The following is a 16757-nucleotide window of genomic DNA, read 5'->3' on the forward strand; positions in this document are numbered from 1 at the left end:
CAAGGCTTCGCTTGTTCCCGCTCAGGCCCCAGCCATACCCTCTTGTCCTTCGGCTGCTCGTGTGTGGGGTGGGGGAGAGGAGGGTGCGTCCCCGTGCGTGCGTGCGTGGTCTGGGTGTCTCTGCGTGGTGTGTGTGTGTGTGTGTGTGTGTGTGTGTGTGTGTGTGTGTGTTAGATGCCGTGCCTGGTGTAGGTGGGGAAGAGCAAGCCCTCACGCACAGAGCCCCATCACACACTGGGGCCGGGCCGAGGGGGTCAATCTGCTCGGCCTGATTGCGTTGGGCATACATTGCAGAAGGTGGGTTTTCCAAGGCGGAGCAGAGGGTCCCGGCACCTGAGGTTGTCCACGGGGAGAATGTCTGTTCCACGGGGGCAAGCGGTCCCTTCCGTCGTGCCCAAGCCCATGTGACCCCGAAGGCCAGGTGGCCCCGGTCCTTGAGCTGACTGAGGAGTGCTTTGAGACCCGGAGGGTGGCACAGGCGACTGGGCGCCAGCGGCGGCCCTCCCTCCCTTTGAGCGGGACGGGGAGCTGCCGCTGGCATCCGGAGCTCTGGCGGCCTGCGCCCTCTGTCCCTGTGACCGCAGGCTCTGCCGTGGGAGGCGGGATCCCACGTAGAGGTCGCGCGCTGGCTGCCCTGTCTTGGGTTGAGCGACGGAGCGCGACGTGGAGCAGCACCCGACTGAGGCTCCCTGCTTCTCTGTCCCCTGGCGTCTTGCCCTGGACCCAGTGCACCACCTTGTGGCGAGCCCAGGTGTGGCGCGTCCCGCTGTGGGGCCCGCTGGGGTGCAGGACCCACTTTCTCATGGCTTCCGCACGTCCCTCCCCGCCCGCCTGGAGGGCAGTTGGGGAGCGGTCCCCAACGTGGCCTGGGACCAACCTCGCTGGTGACCCGTGTCGCGGGCGCGCGCCCCAGGAGAGTGTGGGGAGGGGAGAGGATTCGGGGACGTAGCTGTGAGGATTCGGTGTGCGTGGGTCTGGCGGGTGGCCCGGACGGGGTCGGGGTCGTGGTCACGGTGGGTCGTTGTGGTGGTGGTGGTGGTGGTGGTGCTGGGGGTGGTGGTGGTGGTGGGGGGGGTGGTGGCGAAGTCCCCGAAGACAAAAGGAGCAGCGAGGGAGGGAGGAGCAAAAGCCTACAGCACCCGGTATTCCCAGGCGGTCTCCCATCCAAGTACTAACCAGGCCCGACCCTGCTTAGCTTCCGAGATCAGACGAGATCGGGCGCGTTCAGGGTGGTATGGCCGTAGACGCTAGCCGCCGCCTACGGGAGCCCCAAGAGCCTGCCGAGGGCCCCGGCGTGCGTCTCCACGCTGCTCTCCTGGCACGGCTGGGAGTCCGGGTGGGGGCTGGCAGCCCGGGGCCAGCGGCCAGAGGCCCCGCGCGCCTGCTCGGGCAGCCGGTCTCGCCCAGGTGGCCGCTGGGTGGCTTTCTTCCCGAGGTGTCCTGCTGCCAGGACGAGGGTCAAGTTTTCTCGGGGGAAAATTTCTCAGTGCTCTCGGGCGCTTGTTCTTCTGGGAATGTCCACTGCTGTGGCCAAGGCGGGGGACGCACAGCTCGGGCCAGGGCAAGCAGCCGCCCTCCTCCGTCACCTCCTGGAGCCGTATCCTTGGGTGGGTGCGTGGCTCCCAGCGGAGGTCTCGGGGACCCTTCCGGTCCTCTTCGTCCGGAAAGCGCCACTGCCCCTCCAGCACATCAGGAAAACGGCAGCCGCGCCCTTCGCCGACCCGCTCCGCCCTCCTCCACACTCAGGGCCTGGGGCTGCGGGGCTGAATCGTGAGGCTTTCCAGCCCAGGACTTCACCTCTGGCCCCTTTCACACCCGGGATCTTGGGAAGAAGAAACAAAACCAAACACAGCCAAAGCCATCTCCTCCGACCCGGGGCCCCTCCACATCCCTTCCGATCCCGGGTTCCTGCCGGCCTCCCGGGGCGTTTCTCCCAGGCAGGCCTTCGCGGCCACTACACGGGGCTGAGCACTCGAGTCCTCGGGCGTCACGGGGCCCGCGGCCACGCCAAGCACGCACGACTCCCGGGTCTCGTCTGCTCCTGGGTGCCCTGGGCCTCTTCCCTGTGCCGCTGCTGGGTCTTGTGCCCCTGCTTGGCCTCCTTCAGACCCGGCCCCGTGCTACGCGGCCACGTGCTACAGGATCGTGCCAGCAGAACTGGCCCTGGCTGAGCCCCGTACCCACCCTCCTGCCATCCCTGGCCCTGCTAGCAAATGGCAGAGATCCTCTGGCCTCCGAGCCCAGACAAAAATCCTGATGCAGTTGGCCGAGGGGCCGCAAACCAAGGCTTCGCTTGTTCCCGCTCAGGCCCCAGCCATACCCTCTTGTCCTTCGGCTGCTCGTGTGTCGGGTGGGGGAGAGGAGGGTGCGTCCCCGTGCGTGCGTGCGTGGTCTGGGTGTCTCTGCGTGGTGTGTGTGTGTGTGTGTGTGTGTGTTAGATGCCGTGCCTGGTGTAGGTGGGGAAGAGCAAGCCCTCACGCACAGAGCCCCATCACACACTGGGGCCGGGCCGAGGGGGTCAATCTGCTCGGCCTGATTGCGTTGGGCATACATTGCAGAAGGTGGGTTTTCCAAGGCGGAGCAGAGGGTCCCGGCACCTGAGGTTGTCCACGGGGAGAATGTCTGTTCCACGGGGGCAAGCGGTCCCTTCCGTCGTGCCCAAGCCCATGTGACCCCGAAGGCCAGGTGGCCCCGGTCCTTGAGCTGACTGAGGAGTGCTTTGAGACCCGGAGGGTGGCACAGGCGACTGGGCGCCAGCGGCGGCCCTCCCTCCCTTTGAGCGGGACGGGGAGCTGCCGCTGGCATCCGGAGCTCTGGCGGCCTGCGCCCTCTGTCCCTGTGACCGCAGGCTCTGCCGTGGGAGGCGGGATCCCACGTAGAGGTCGCGCGCTGGCTGCCCTGTCTTGGGTTGAGCGACGGAGCGCGACGTGGAGCAGCACCCGACTGAGGCTCCCTGCTTCTCTGTCCCCTGGCGTCTTGCCCTGGACCCAGTGCACCACCTTGTGGCGAGCCCAGGTGTGGCGCGTCCCGCTGTGGGGCCCGCTGGGGTGCAGGACCCACTTTCTCATGGCTTCCGCACGTCCCTCCCCGCCCGCCTGGAGGGCAGTTGGGGAGCGGTCCCCAACGTGGCCTGGGACCAACCTCTTTGGTGACCCGTGTCGCGGGCGCGCGCCCCAGGAGAGTGTGGGGAGGGGAGAGGATTCGGGGACGTAGCTGTGAGGATTCGGTGTGCGTGGGTCTGGCGGGTGGCCCGGACGGGGTCGGGGTCGTGGTCACGGTGGGTCGTTGTGGTGGTGGTGGTGGTGGTGGTGCTGGGGGTGGTGGTGGTGGTGGGGGGCGTGGTGGCGAAGTTCCCGAAGACAAAAGGAGCAGCGAGGGAGGGAGGAGCAAAAGCCTACAGCACCCGGTATTCCCAGGCGGTCTCCCATCCAAGTACTAACCAGGCCCGACCCTGCTTAGCTTCCGAGATCAGACGAGATCGGGCGCGTTCAGGGTGGTATGGCCGTAGACGCTAGCCGCCGCCTCCGGGAGCCCCAAGAGCCTGCCGAGGGCCCCGGCGTGCGTCTCCACGCTGCTCTCCTGGCACGGCTGGGAGTCCGGGTGGGGGCTGGCAGCCCGGGGCCAGCGGCCAGAGGCCCCGCGCGCCTGCTCGGGCAGCCGGTCTCGCCCAGGTGGCCGCTGGGTGGCTTTCTTCCCGAGGTGTCCTGCTGCCAGGACGAGGGTCAAGTTTTCTCGGGGGAAAGTTTCTCAGTGCTCTCGGGCGCTTGTTCTTCTGGGAATGTCCACTGCTGTGGCCAAGGCGGGGGACGCACAGCTCGGGCCAGGGCAAGCAGCCGCCCTCCTCCGTCGCCTCCTGGAGCCGTATCCTTGGGTGGGTGCGTGGCTCCCAGCTGAGGTCTCGGGGACCCTTCCGGTCCTCTTCGTCCGGAAAGCGCCACTGCCCCTCCAGCCCATCAGGAAAACGGCAGCCGCGCCCTTCGCCGACCCGCTCCGCCCTCCTCCACACTCAGGGCCTGGGGCTGCGGGGCTGAATCGTGAGGCTTTCCAGCCCAGGACTTCACCTCTGGCCCCTTTCACACCCGGGATCTTGGGAAGAAGAAACAAAACCAAACACAGCCAAAGCCATCTCCTCCGACCCGGGGCCCCTCCACATCCCTTCCGATCCCGGGTTCCTGCCGGCCTCCCGGGGCGTTTCTCCCAGGCAGGCCTTCGCGGCCACTACACGGGGCTGAGCACTCGAGTCCTCGGGCGTCACGGGGCCCGCGGCCACGCCAAGCACGCACGACTCCCGGGTCTCGTCTGCTCCTGGGTGCCCTGGGCCTCTTCCCTGTGCCGCTGCTGGGTCTTGTGCCCCTGCTTGGCCTCCTTCAGACCCGGCCCCGTGCTACGCGGCCACGTGCTACAGGATCGTGCCAGCAGAACTGGCCCTGGCTGAGCCCCGTACCCACCCTCCTGCCATCCCTGGCCCTGCTAGCAAATGGCAGAGATCCTCTGGCCTCCGAGCCCAGACAAAAATCCTGATGCAGTTGGCCGAGGGGCCGCAAACCAAGGCTTCGCTTGTTCCCGCTCAGGCCCCAGCCATACCCTCTTGTCCTTCGGCTGCTCGTGTGTGGGGTGGGGGAGAGGAGGGTGCGTCCCCGTGCGTGCGTGCGTGGTCTGGGTGTCTCTGCGTGGTGTGTGTGTGTGTGTGTGTGTGTGTTAGATGCCGTGCCTGGTGTAGGTGGGGAAGAGCAAGCCCTCACGCACAGAGCCCCATCACACAATGGGGCCGGGCCGAGGGGGTCAATCTGCTCGGCCTGATTGCGTTGGGCATACATTGCAGAAGGTGGGTTTTCCAAGGCGGAGCAGAGGGTCCCGGCACCTGAGGTTGTCCACGGGGAGAATGTCTGTTCCACGGGGGCAAGCGGTCCCTTCCGTCGTGCCCAAGCCCATGTGACCCCGAAGGCCAGGTGGCCCCGGTCCTTGAGCTGACTGAGGAGTGCTTTGAGACCCGGAGGGTGGCACAGGCGACTGGGCGCCAGCGGCGGCCCTCCCTCCCTTTGAGCGGGACGGGGAGCTGCCGCTGGCATCCGGAGCTCTGGCGGCCTGCGCCCTCTGTCCCTGTGACCGCAGGCTCTGCCGTGGGAGGCGGGATCCCACATAGAGGTCGCGCGCTGGCTGCCCTGTCTTGGGTTGAGCGACGGAGCGCGACGTGGAGCAGCACCCGACTGAGGCTCCCTGCTTCTCTGTCCCCTGGCGTCTTGCCCTGGACCCAGTGCACCACCTTGTGGCGAGCCCAGGTGTGGCGCGTCCCGCTGTGGGGCCCGCTGGGGTGCAGGACCCACTTTCTCATGGCTTCCGCACGTCCCTCCCCGCCCGCCTGGAGGGCAGTTGGGGAGCGGTCCCCAACGTGGCCTGGGACCAACCTCGCTGGTGACCCGTGTCGCGGGCGCGCGCCCCAGGAGAGTGTGGGGAGGGGAGAGGATTCGGGGACGTAGCTGTGAGGATTCGGTGTGCGTGGGTCTGGCGGGTGGCCCGGACGGGGTCGGGGTCGTGGTCACGGTGGGTCGTTGTGGTGGTGGTGGTGGTGGTGGTGCTGGGGGTGGTGGTGGTGGGGGGGGGGGTGGTGGCGAAGTCCCCGAAGACAAAAGGAGCAGCGAGGGAGGGAGGAGCAAAAGCCTACAGCACCCGGTATTCCCAGGCGGTCTCCCATCCAAGTACTAACCAGGCCCGACCCTGCTTAGCTTCCGAGATCAGACGAGATCGGGCGCGTTCAGGGTGGTATGGCCGTAGACGCTAGCCGCCGCCTCCGGGAGCCCCAAGAGCCTGCCGAGGGCCCCGGCGTGCGTCTCCACGCTGCTCTCCTGGCACGGCTGGGAGTCCGGGTGGGGGCTGGCAGCCCGGGGCCAGCGGCCAGAGGCCCCGCGCGCCTGCTCGGGCAGCCGGTCTCGCCCAGGTGGCCGCTGGGTGGCTTTCTTCCCGAGGTGTCCTGCTGCCAGGACGAGGGTCAAGTTTTCTCGGGGGAAAATTTCTCAGTGCTCTCGGGCGCTTGTTCTTCTGGGAATGTCCACTGCTGTGGCCAAGGCGGGGGACGCACAGCTCGGGCCAGGGCAAGCAGCCGCCCTCCTCCGTCGCCTCCTGGAGCCGTATCCTTGGGTGGGTGCGTGGCTCCCAGCGGAGGTCTCGGGGACCCTTCCGGTCCTCTTCGTCCGGAAAGCGCCACTGCCCCTCCAGCCCATCAGGAAAACGGCAGCCGCGCCCTTCGCCGACCCGCTCCGCCCTCCTCCACACTCAGGGCCTGGGGCTGCGGGGCTGAATCGTGAGGCTTTCCAGCCCAGGACTTCACCTCTGGCCCCTTTCACACCCGGGATCTTGGGAAGAAGAAACAAAACCAAACACAGCCAAAGCCATCTCCTCCGACCCGGGGCCCCTCCACATCCCTTCCGATCCCGGGTTCCTGCCGGCCTCCCGGGGCGTTTCTCCCAGGCAGGCCTTCGCGGCCACTACACGGGGCTGAGCACTCGAGTCCTCGGGCGTCACGGGGCCCGCGGCCACGCCAAGCACGCACGACTCCCGGGTCTCGTCTGCTCCTGGGTGCCCTGGGCCTCTTCCCTGTGCCGCTGCTGGGTCTTGTGCCCCTGCTTGGCCTCCTTCAGACCCGGCCCCGTGCTACGCGGCCACGTGCTACAGGATCGTGCCAGCAGAACTGGCCCTGGCTGAGCCCCGTACCCACCCTCCTGCCATCCCTGGCCCTGCTAGCAAATGGCAGAGATCCTCTGGCCTCCGAGCCCAGACAAAAATCCTGATGCAGTTGGCCGAGGGGCCGCAAACCAAGGCTTCGCTTGTTCCCGCTCAGGCCCCAGCCATACCCTCTTGTCCTTCGGCTGCTCGTGTGTGGGGTGGGGGAGAGGAGGGTGCGTCCCCGTGCGTGCGTGCGTGGTCTGGGTGTCTCTGCGTGGTGTGTGTGTGTGTGTGTGTGTGTGTGTTAGATGCCGTGCCTGGTGTAGGTGGGGAAGAGCAAGCCCTCACGCACAGAGCCCCATCACACACTGGGGCCGGGCCGAGGGGGTCAATCTGCTCGGCCTGATTGCGTTGGGCATACATTGCAGAAGGTGGGTTTTCCAAGGCGGAGCAGAGGGTCCCGGCACCTGAGGTTGTCCACGGGGAGAATGTCTGTTCCACGGGGGCAAGCGGTCCCTTCCGTCGTGCCCAAGCCCATGTGACCCCGAAGGCCAGGTGGCCCCGGTCCTTGAGCTGACTGAGGAGTGCTTTGAGACCCGGAGGGTGGCACAGGCGACTGGGCGCCAGCGGCGGCCCTCCCTCCCTTTGAGCGGGACGGGGAGCTGCCGCTGGCATCCGGAGCTCTGGCGGCCTGCGCCCTCTGTCCCTGTGACCGCAGGCTCTGCCGTGGGAGGCGGGATCCCACGTAGAGGTCGCGCGCTGGCTGCCCTGTCTTGGGTTGAGCGACGGAGCGCGACGTGGAGCAGCACCCGACTGAGGCTCCCTGCTTCTCTGTCCCCTGGCGTCTTGCCCTGGACCCAGTGCACCACCTTGTGGCGAGCCCAGGTGTGGCGCGTCCCGCTGTGGGGCCCGCTGGGGTGCAGGACCCACTTTCTCATGGCTTCCGCACGTCCCTCCCCGCCCGCCTGGAGGGCAGTTGTGGAGCGGTCCCCAACGTGGCCTGGGACCAACCTCGCTGGTGACCCGTGTCGCGGGCGCGCGCCCCAGGAGAGTGTGGGGAGGGGAGAGGATTCGGGGACGTAGCTGTGAGGATTCGGTGTGCGTGGGTCTGGCGGGTGGCCCGGACGGGGTCGGGGTCGTGGTCACGGTGGGTCGTTGTGGTGGTGGTGGTGGTGGTGGTGCTGGGGGTGGTGGTGGTGGTGGGGGGGGTGGTGGCGAAGTCCCCGAAGACAAAAGGAACAGCGAGGGAGGGAGGAGCAAAAGCCTACAGCACCCGGTATTCCCAGGCGGTCTCCCATCCAAGTACTAACCAGGCCCGACCCTGCTTAGCTTCCGAGATCAGACGAGATCGGGCGCGTTCAGGGTGGTATGGCCGTAGACGCTAGCCGCCGCCTCTGGGAGCCCCAAGAGCCTGCCGAGGGCCCCGGCGTGCGTCTCCACGCTGCTCTCCTGGCACGGCTGGGAGTCCGGGTGGGGGCTGGCAGCCCGGGGCCAGCGGCCAGAGGCCCCGCGCGCCTGCTCGGGCAGCCGGTCTCGCCCAGGTGGCCGCTGGGTGACTTTCTTCCCGAGGTGTCCTGCTGCCAGGACGAGGGTCAAGTTTTCTCGGGGGAAAATTTCTCAGTGCTCTCGGGCGCTTGTTCTTCTGGGAATGTCCACTGCTGTGGCCAAGGTGGGGGACGCACAGCTCGGGCCAGGGCAAGCAGCCGCCCTCCTCCGTCGCCTCCTGGAGCCGTATCCTTGGGTGGGTGCGTGGCTCCCAGCGGAGGTCTCGGGGACCCTTCCGGTCCTCTTCGTCCGGAAAGCGCCACTGCCCCTCCAGCCCATCAGGAAAACGGCAGCCGCGCCCTTCGCCGACCCGCTCCGCCCTCCTCCACACTCAGGGCCTGGGGCTGCGGGGCTGAATCGTGAGGCTTTCCAGCCCAGGACTTCACCTCTGGCCCCTTTCACACCCGGGATCTTGGGAAGAAGAAACAAAACCAAACACAGCCAAAGCCATCTCCTCCGACCCGGGGCCCCTCCACATCCCTTCCGATCCCGGGTTCCTGCCGGCCTCCTGGGGCGTTTCTCCCAGGCAGGCCTTCGCGGCCACTACACGGGGCTGAGCACTCGAGTCCTCGGGCGTCACGGGGCCCGCGGCCACGCCAAGCACGCACGACTCCCGGGTCTCGTCTGCTCCTGGGTGCCCTGGGCCTCTTCCCTGTGCCGCTGCTGGGTCTTGTGCCCCTGCTTGGCCTCCTTCAGACCCGGCCCCGTGCTACGCGGACACGTGCTACAGGATCGTGCCAGCAGAACTGGCCCTGGCTGAGCCCCGTACCCACCCTCCTGCCATCCCTGGCCCTGCTAGCAAATGGCAGAGATCCTCTGGCCTCCGAGCCCAGACAAAAATCCTGATGCAGTTGGCCGAGGGGCCGCAAACCAAGGCTTCGCTTGTTCCCGCTCAGGCCCCAGCCATACCCTCTTGTCCTTCGGCTGCTTGTGTGTGGGGTGGGGGAGAGGAGGGTGCGTCCCCGTGCGTGCGTGCGTGGTCTGGGTGTCTCTGCGTGGTGTGTGTGTGTGTGTGTGTGTGTGTTAGATGCCGTGCCTGGTGTAGGTGGGGAAGAGCAAGCCCTCACGCACAGAGCCCCATCACACACTGGGGCCGGGCCGAGGGGGTCAATCTGCTCGGCCTGATTGCGTTGGGCATACATTGCAGAAGGTGGGTTTTCCAAGGCGGAGCAGAGGGTCCCGGCACCTGAGGTTGTCCACGGGGAGAATGTCTGTTCCACGGGGGCAAGCGGTCCCTTCCGTCGTGCCCAAGCCCATGTGACCCCGAAGGCCAGGTGGCCCCGGTCCTTGAGCTGACTGAGGAGTGCTTTGAGACCCGGAGGGTGGCACAGGCGACTGGGCGCCAGCGGCGGCCCTCCCTCCCTTTGAGCGGGACGGGGAGCTGCCGCTGGCATCCGGAGCTCTGGCGGCCTGCGCCCTCTGTCCCTGTGACCGCAGGCTCTGCCGTGGGAGGCGGGATCCCACGTAGAGGTCGCGCGCTGGCTGCCCTGTCTTGGGTTGAGCGACGGAGCGCGACGTGGAGCAGCACCCGACTGAGGCTCCCTGCTTCTCTGTCCCCTGGCGTCTTGCCCTGGACCCAGTGCACCACCTTGTGGCGAGCCCAGGTGTGGCGCGTCCCGCTGTGGGGCCCGCTGGGGTGCAGGACCCACTTTCTCATGGCTTCCGCACGTCCCTCCCCGCCCGCCTGGAGGGCAGTTGGGGAGCGGTCCCCAACGTGGCCTGGGACCAACCTCGCTGGTGACCCGTGTCGCGGGCGTGCGCCCCAGGAGAGTGTGGGGAGGGGAGAGGATTCGGGGACGTAGCTGTGAGGATTCGGTGTGCGTGGGTCTGGCGGGTGGCCCGGACGGGGTCGGGGTCGTGGTCACGGTGGGTCGTTGTGGTGGTGGTGGTGGTGGTGGTGCTGGGGGTGGTGGTGGTGGTGGGGGGGGTGGTGGCGAAGTCCCCGAAGACAAAAGGAGCAGCGAGGGAGGGAGGAGCAAAAGCCTACAGCACCCGGTATTCCCAGGCGGTCTCCCATCCAAGTACTAACCAGGCCCGACCCTGCTTAGCTTCCGAGATCAGACGAGATCGGGCGCGTTCAGGGTGGTATGGCCGTAGACGCTAGCCGCCGCCTCCGGGAGCCCCAAGAGCCTGCCGAGGGCCCCGGCGTGCGTCTCCACGCTGCTCTCCTGGCACGGCTGGGAGTCCGGGTGGGGGCTGGCAGCCCGGGGCCAGCGGCCAGAGGCCCCGCGCGCCTGCTCGGGCAGCCGGTCTCGCCCAGGTGGCCGCTGGGTGGCTTTCTTCCCGAGGTGTCCTGCTGCCAGGACGAGGGTCAAGTTTTCTCGGGGGAAAATTTCTCAGTGCTCTCGGGCGCTTGTTCTTCTGGGAATGTCCACTGCTGTGGCCAAGGCGGGGGACGCACAGCTCGGGCCAGGGCAAGCAGCCGCCCTCCTCCGTCGCCTCCTGGAGCCGTATCCTTGGGTGGGTGCGTGGCTCCCAGCGGAGGTCTCGGGGACCCTTCCGGTCCTCTTCGTCCGGAAAGCGCCACTGCCCCTCCAGCCCATCAGGAAAACGGCAGCCGCGCCCTTCGCCGACCCGCTCCGCCCTCCTCCACACTCAGGGCCTGGGGCTGCGGGGCTGAATCGTGAGGCTTTCCAGCCCAGGACTTCACCTCTGGCCCCTTTCACACCCGGGATCTTGGGAAGAAGAAACAAAACCAAACACAGCCAAAGCCATCTCCTCCGACCCGGGGCCCCTCCACATCCCTTCCGATCCCGGGTTCCTGCCGGCCTCCCGGGGCGTTTCTCCCAGGCAGGCCTTCGCGGCCACTACACGGGGCTGAGCACTCGAGTCCTCGGGCGTCACGGGGCCCGCGGCCACGCCAAGCACGCACGACTCCCGGGTCTCGTCTGCTCCTGGGTGCCCTGGGCCTCTTCCCTGTGCCGCTGCTGGGTCTTGTGCCCCTGCTTGGCCTCCTTCAGACCCGGCCCCGTGCTACGCGGCCACGTGCTACAGGATCGTGCCAGCAGAACTGGCCCTGGCTGAGCCCCGTACCCACCCTCCTGCCATCCCTGGCCCTGCTAGCAAATGGCAGAGATCCTCTGGCCTCCGAGCCCAGACAAAAATCCTGATGCAGTTGGCCGAGGGGCCGCAAACCAAGGCTTCGCTTGTTCCCGCTCAGGCCCCAGCCATACCCTCTTGTCCTTCGGCTGCTCGTGTGTGGGGTGGGGGGAGAGGAGGGTGCGTCCCCGTGCGTGCGTGCGTGGTCTGGGTGTCTCTGCGTGGTGTGTGTGTGTGTGTGTGTGTGTGTTAGATGCCGTGCCTGGTGTAGGTGGGGAAGAGCAAGCCCTCACGCACAGAGCCCCATCACACACTGGGGCCGGGCCGAGGGGGTCAATCTGCTCGGCCTGATTGCGTTGGGCATACATTGCAGAAGGTGGGTTTTCCAAGGCGGAGCAGAGGGTCCCGGCACCTGAGGTTGTCCACGGGGAGAATGTCTGTTCCACGGGGGCAAGCGGTCCCTTCCGTCGTGCCCAAGCCCATGTGACCCCGAAGGCCAGGTGGCCCCGGTCCTTGAGCTGACTGAGGAGTGCTTTGAGACCCGGAGGGTGGCACAGGCGACTGGGCGCCAGCGGCGGCCCTCCCTCCCTTTGAGCGGGACGGGGAGCTGCCGCTGGCATCCGGAGCTCTGGCGGCCTGCGCCCTCTGTCCCTGTGACCGCAGGCTCTGCCGTGGGAGGCGGGATCCCACGTAGAGGTCACGCGCTGGCTGCCCTGTCTTGGGTTGAGCGACGGAGGGCGACGTGGAGCAGCACCCGACTGAGGCTCCCTGCTTCTCTGTCCCCTGGCGTCTTGCCCTGGACCCAGTGCACCACCTTGTGGCGAGCCCAGGTGTGGCGCGTCCCGCTGTGGGGCCCGCTGGGGTGCAGGACCCACTTTCTCATGGCTTCCGCACGTCCCTCCCCGCCCGCCTGGAGGGCAGTTGGGGAGCGGTCCCCAACGTGGCCTGGGACCAACCTCGCTGGTGACCCGTGTCGCGGGCGCGCGCCCCAGGAGAGTGTGGGGAGGGGAGAGGATTCGGGGACGTAGCTGTGAGGATTCGGTGTGCGTGGGTCTGGCGGGTGGCCCGGACGGGGTCGGGGTCGTGGTCACGGTGGGTCGTTGTGGTGGTGGTGGTGGTGGTGCTGGGGGTGGTGGTGGTGGGGGGGGGGTGGTGGCGAAGTCCCCGAAGACAAAAGGAGCAGCGAGGGAGGGAGGAGCAAAAGCCTACAGCACCCGGTATTCCCAGGCGGTCTCCCATCCAAGTACTAACCAGGCCCGACCCTGCTTAGCTTCCGAGATCAGACGAGATCGGGCGCGTTCAGGGTGGTATGGCCGTAGACGCTAGCCGCCGCCTCCGGGAGCCCCAAGAGCCTGCCGAGGGCCCCGGCGTGCGTCTCCACGCTGCTCTCCTGGCACGGCTGGGAGTCCGGGTGGGGGCTGGCAGCCCGGGGCCAGCGGCCAGAGGCCCCGCGCGCCTGCTCGGGCAGCCGGTCTCGCCCAGGTGGCCGCTGGGTGGCTTTCTTCCCGAGGTGTCCTGCTGCCAGGACGAGGGTCAAGTTTTCTCGGGGGAAAATTTCTCAGTGCTCTCGGGCGCTTGTTCTTCTGGGAATGTCCACTGCTGTGGCCAAGGCGGGGGACGCACAGCTCGGGCCAGGGCAAGCAGCCGCCCTCCTCCGTCGCCTCCTGGAGCCGTATCCTTGGGTGGGTGCGTGGCTCCCAGCGGAGGTCTCGGGGACCCTTCCGGTCCTCTTCGTCCGGAAAGCGCCACTGCCCCTCCAGCCCATCAGGAAAACGGCAGCCGCGCCCTTCGCCGACCCGCTCCGCCCTCCTCCACACTCAGGGCCTGGGGCTGCGGGGCTGAATCGTGAGGCTTTCCAGCCCAGGACTTCACCTCTGGCCCCTTTCACACCCGGGATCTTGGGAAGAAGAAACAAAACCAAACACAGCCAAAGCCATCTCCTCCGACCCGGGGCCCCTCCACATCCCTTCCGATCCCGGGTTCCTGCCGGCCTCCCGGGGCGTTTCTCCCAGGCAGGCCTTCGCGGCCACTACACGGGGCTGAGCACTCGAGTCCTCGGGCGTCACGGGGCCCGCGGCCACGCCAAGCACGCACGACTCCCGGGTGTCGTCTGCTCCTGGGTGCCCTGGGCCTCTTCCCTGTGCCGCTGCTGGGTCTTGTGCCCCTGCTTGGCCTCCTTCAGACCCGGCCCCGTGCTACGCGGCCACGTGCTACAGGATCGTGCCAGCAGAACTGGCCCTGGCTGAGCCCCGTACCCACCCTCCTGCCATCCCTGGCCCTGCTAGCAAATGGCAGAGATCCTCTGGCCTCCGAGCCCAGACAAAAATCCTGATGCAGTTGGCCGAGGGGCCGCAAACCAAGGCTTCGCTTGTTCCCGCTCAGGCCCCAGCCATACCCTCTTGTCCTTCGGCTGCTCGTGTGTGGGGTGGGGGAGAGGAGGGTGCGTCCCCGTGCGTGCGTGCGTGGTCTGGGTGTCTCTGCGTGGTGTGTGTGTGTGTGTGTGTGTGTGTGTGTGTGTGTGTGTGTGTGTTAGATGCCGTGCCTGGTGTAGGTGGGGAAGAGCAAGCCCTCACGCACAGAGCCCCATCACACACTGGGGCCGGGCCGAGGGGGTCAATCTGCTCGGCCTGATTGCGTTGGGCATACATTGCAGAAGGTGGGTTTTCCAAGGCGGAGCAGAGGGTCCCGGCACCTGAGGTTGTCCACGGGGAGAATGTCTGTTCCACGGGGGCAAGCGGTCCCTTCCGTCGTGCCCAAGCCCATGTGACCCCGAAGGCCAGGTGGCCCCGGTCCTTGAGCTGACTGAGGAGTGCTTTGAGACCCGGAGGGTGGCACAGGCGACTGGGCGCCAGCGGCGGCCCTCCCTCCCTTTGAGCGGGACGGGGAGCTGCCGCTGGCATCCGGAGCTCTGGCGGCCTGCGCCCTCTGTCCCTGTGACCGCAGGCTCTGCCGTGGGAGGCGGGATCCCACGTAGAGGTCGCGCGCTGGCTGCCCTGTCTTGGGTTGAGCGACGGAGCGCGACGTGGAGCAGCACCCGACTGAGGCTCCCTGCTTCTCTGTCCCCTGGCGTCTTGCCCTGGACCCAGTGCACCACCTTGTGGCGAGCCCAGGTGTGGCGCGTCCCGCTGTGGGGCCCGCTGGGGTGCAGGACCCACTTTCTCATGGCTTCCGCACGTCCCTCCCCGCCCGCCTGGAGGGCAGTTGGGGAGCGGTCCCCAACGTGGCCTGGGACCAACCTCGCTGGTGACCCGTGTCGCGGGCGCGCGCCCCAGGAGAGTGTGGGGAGGGGAGAGGATTCGGGGACGTAGCTGTGAGGATTCGGTGTGCGTGGGTCTGGCGGGTGGCCCGGACGGGGTCGGGGTCGTGGTCACGGTGGGTCGTTGTGGTGGTGGTGGTGGTGGTGGTGCTGGGGGTGGTGGTGGTGGTGGGGGGGGTGGTGGCGAAGTCCCCGAAGACAAAAGGAGCAGCGAGGGAGGGAGGAGCAAAAGCCTACAGCACCCGGTATTCCCAGGCGGTCTCCCATCCAAGTACTAACCAGGCCCGACCCTGCTTAGCTTCCGAGATCAGACGAGATCGGGCGCGTTCAGGGTGGTATGGCCGTAGACGCTAGCCGCCGCCTCCGGGAGCCCCAAGAGCCTGCCGAGGGCCCCGGCGTGCGTCTCCACGCTGCTCTCCTGGCACGGCTGGGAGTCCGGGTGGGGGCTGGCAGCCCGGGGCCAGCGGCCAGAGGCCCCGCGCGCCTGCTCGGGCAGCCGGTCTCGCCCAGGTGGCCGCTGGGTGGCTTTCTTCCCGAGGTGTCCTGCTGCCAGGACGAGGGTCAAGTTTTCTCGGGGGAAAATTTCTCAGTGCTCTCGGGCGCTTGTTCTTCTGGGAATGTCCACTGCTGTGGCCAAGGCGGGGGACGCACAGCTCGGGCCAGGGCAAGCAGCCGCCCTCCTCCGTCGCCTCCTGGAGCCGTATCCTTGGGTGGGTGCGTGGCTCCCAGCGGAGGTCTCGGGGACCCTTCCGGTCCTCTTCGTCCGGAAAGCGCCACTGCCCCTCCAGCCCATCAGGAAAACGGCAGCCGCGCCCTTCGCCGACCCGCTCCGCCCTCCTCCACACTCAGGGCCTGGGGCTGCGGGGCTGAATCGTGAGGCTTTCCAGCCCAGGACTTCACCTCTGGCCCCTTTCACACCCGGGATCTTGGGAAGAAGAAACAAAACCAAACACAGCCAAAGCCATCTCCTCCGACCAGGGGCCCCTCCACATCCCTTCCGATCCCGGGTTCCTGCCGGCCTCCCGGGGCGTTTCTCCCAGGCAGGCCTTCGCGGCCACTACACGGGGCTGAGCACTCGAGTCCTCGGGCGTCACGGGGCCCGCGGCCACGCCAAGCACGCACGACTCCCGGGTCTCGTCTGCTCCTGGGTGCCCTGGGCCTCTTCCCTGTGCCGCTGCTGGGTCTTGTGCCCCTGCTTGGCCTCCTTCAGACCCGGCCCCGTGCTACGCGGCCACGTGCTACAGGATCGTGCCAGCAGAACTGGCCCTGGCTGAGTCCCGTACCCACCCTCCTGCCATCCCTGGCCCTGCTAGCAAATGGCAGAGATCCTCTGGCCTCCGAGCCCAGACAAAAATCCTGATGCAGTTGGCCGAGGGGCCGCAAACCAAGGCTTCGCTTGTTCCCGCTCAGGCCCCAGCCATACCCTCTTGTCCTTCGGCTGCTCGTGTGTGGGGTGGGGGAGAGGAGGGTGCGTCCCCGTGCGTGCGTGCGTGGTCTGGGTGTCTCTGCGTGGTGTGTGTGTGTGTGTGTGTGTGTGTTAGATGCCGTGCCTGGTGTAGGTGGGGAAGAGCAAGCCCTCACGCACAGAGCCCCATCACACACTGGGGCCGGGCCGAGGGGGTCAATCTGCTCGGCCTGATTGCGTTGGGCATACATTGCAGAAGGTGGGTTTTCCAAGGCGGAGCAGAGGGTCCCGGCACCTGAGGTTGTCCACGGGGAGAATGTCTGTTCCACGGGGGCAAGCGGTCCCTTCCGTCGTGCCCAAGCCCATGTGACCCCGAAGGCCAGGTGGCCCCGGTCCTTGAGCTGACTGAGGAGTGCTTTGAGACCCGGAGGGTGGCACAGGCGACTGGGCGCCAGCGGCGGCCCTCCCTCCCTTTGAGCGGGACGGGGAGCTGCCGCTGGCATCCGGAGCTCTGGCGGCCTGCGCCCTCTGTCCCTGTGACCGCAGGCTCTGCCGTGGGAGGCGGGATCCCACGTAGAGGTCGCGCGCTGGCTGCCCTGTCTTGGGTTGAGCGACGGAGGGCGACGTGGAGCAGCACCCGACTGAGGCTCCCTGCTTCTCTGTCCCCTGGCGTCTTGCCCTGGACCCAGTGCACCACCTTGTGGCGAGCCCAGGTGTGGCGCGTCCCGCTGTGGGGCCCGCTGGGGTGCAGGACCCACTTTCTCATGGCTTCCGCACGTCCCTCCCCGCCCGCCTGGAGGGCAGTTGGGGAGCGGTCCCCAACGTGGCCTGGGACCAACCTCGCTGGTGACC

The 16757-nt window shown here is 67.7% G+C and overlaps 7 non-coding genes across 7 annotated transcripts; all 7 read right to left on the reverse strand.

The window, feature by feature from the left end:
- Positions 1-1127: 1127 nt before the first annotated feature.
- On the reverse strand, positions 1128-1246 carry LOC141412069 (5S ribosomal RNA). The gene has a single exon (XR_012436908.1). It is a non-coding gene; the product is annotated as a 5S ribosomal RNA (ribosomal RNA).
- A 2145-nt stretch (positions 1247-3391) lies between these two features.
- Positions 3392-3510, reverse strand: LOC141412080 (5S ribosomal RNA). The gene has a single exon (XR_012436919.1). It is a non-coding gene; the product is annotated as a 5S ribosomal RNA (ribosomal RNA).
- Positions 3511-5655: 2145 nt separating this feature from the next.
- On the reverse strand, positions 5656-5774 carry LOC141412091 (5S ribosomal RNA). Its single transcript, XR_012436930.1, has one exon. It is a non-coding gene; the product is annotated as a 5S ribosomal RNA (ribosomal RNA).
- A 2147-nt stretch (positions 5775-7921) lies between these two features.
- LOC141412102 (5S ribosomal RNA) lies at positions 7922-8040 on the reverse strand. The gene has a single exon (XR_012436941.1). It is a non-coding gene; the product is annotated as a 5S ribosomal RNA (ribosomal RNA).
- A 2145-nt stretch (positions 8041-10185) lies between these two features.
- LOC141412114 (5S ribosomal RNA) lies at positions 10186-10304 on the reverse strand. The gene has a single exon (XR_012436953.1). It is a non-coding gene; the product is annotated as a 5S ribosomal RNA (ribosomal RNA).
- A 2142-nt stretch (positions 10305-12446) lies between these two features.
- On the reverse strand, positions 12447-12565 carry LOC141412125 (5S ribosomal RNA). Its single transcript, XR_012436964.1, has one exon. It is a non-coding gene; the product is annotated as a 5S ribosomal RNA (ribosomal RNA).
- A 2165-nt stretch (positions 12566-14730) lies between these two features.
- On the reverse strand, positions 14731-14849 carry LOC141412136 (5S ribosomal RNA). The gene has a single exon (XR_012436975.1). It is a non-coding gene; the product is annotated as a 5S ribosomal RNA (ribosomal RNA).
- Between the last annotated feature and the right edge of the window lie 1908 nt (positions 14850-16757).

Source organism: Castor canadensis, chromosome 10, assembly GCF_047511655.1.
Source record: "Castor canadensis chromosome 10, mCasCan1.hap1v2, whole genome shotgun sequence".
NCBI classification, from domain to species: Eukaryota; Metazoa; Chordata; class Mammalia; order Rodentia; family Castoridae; genus Castor; species Castor canadensis.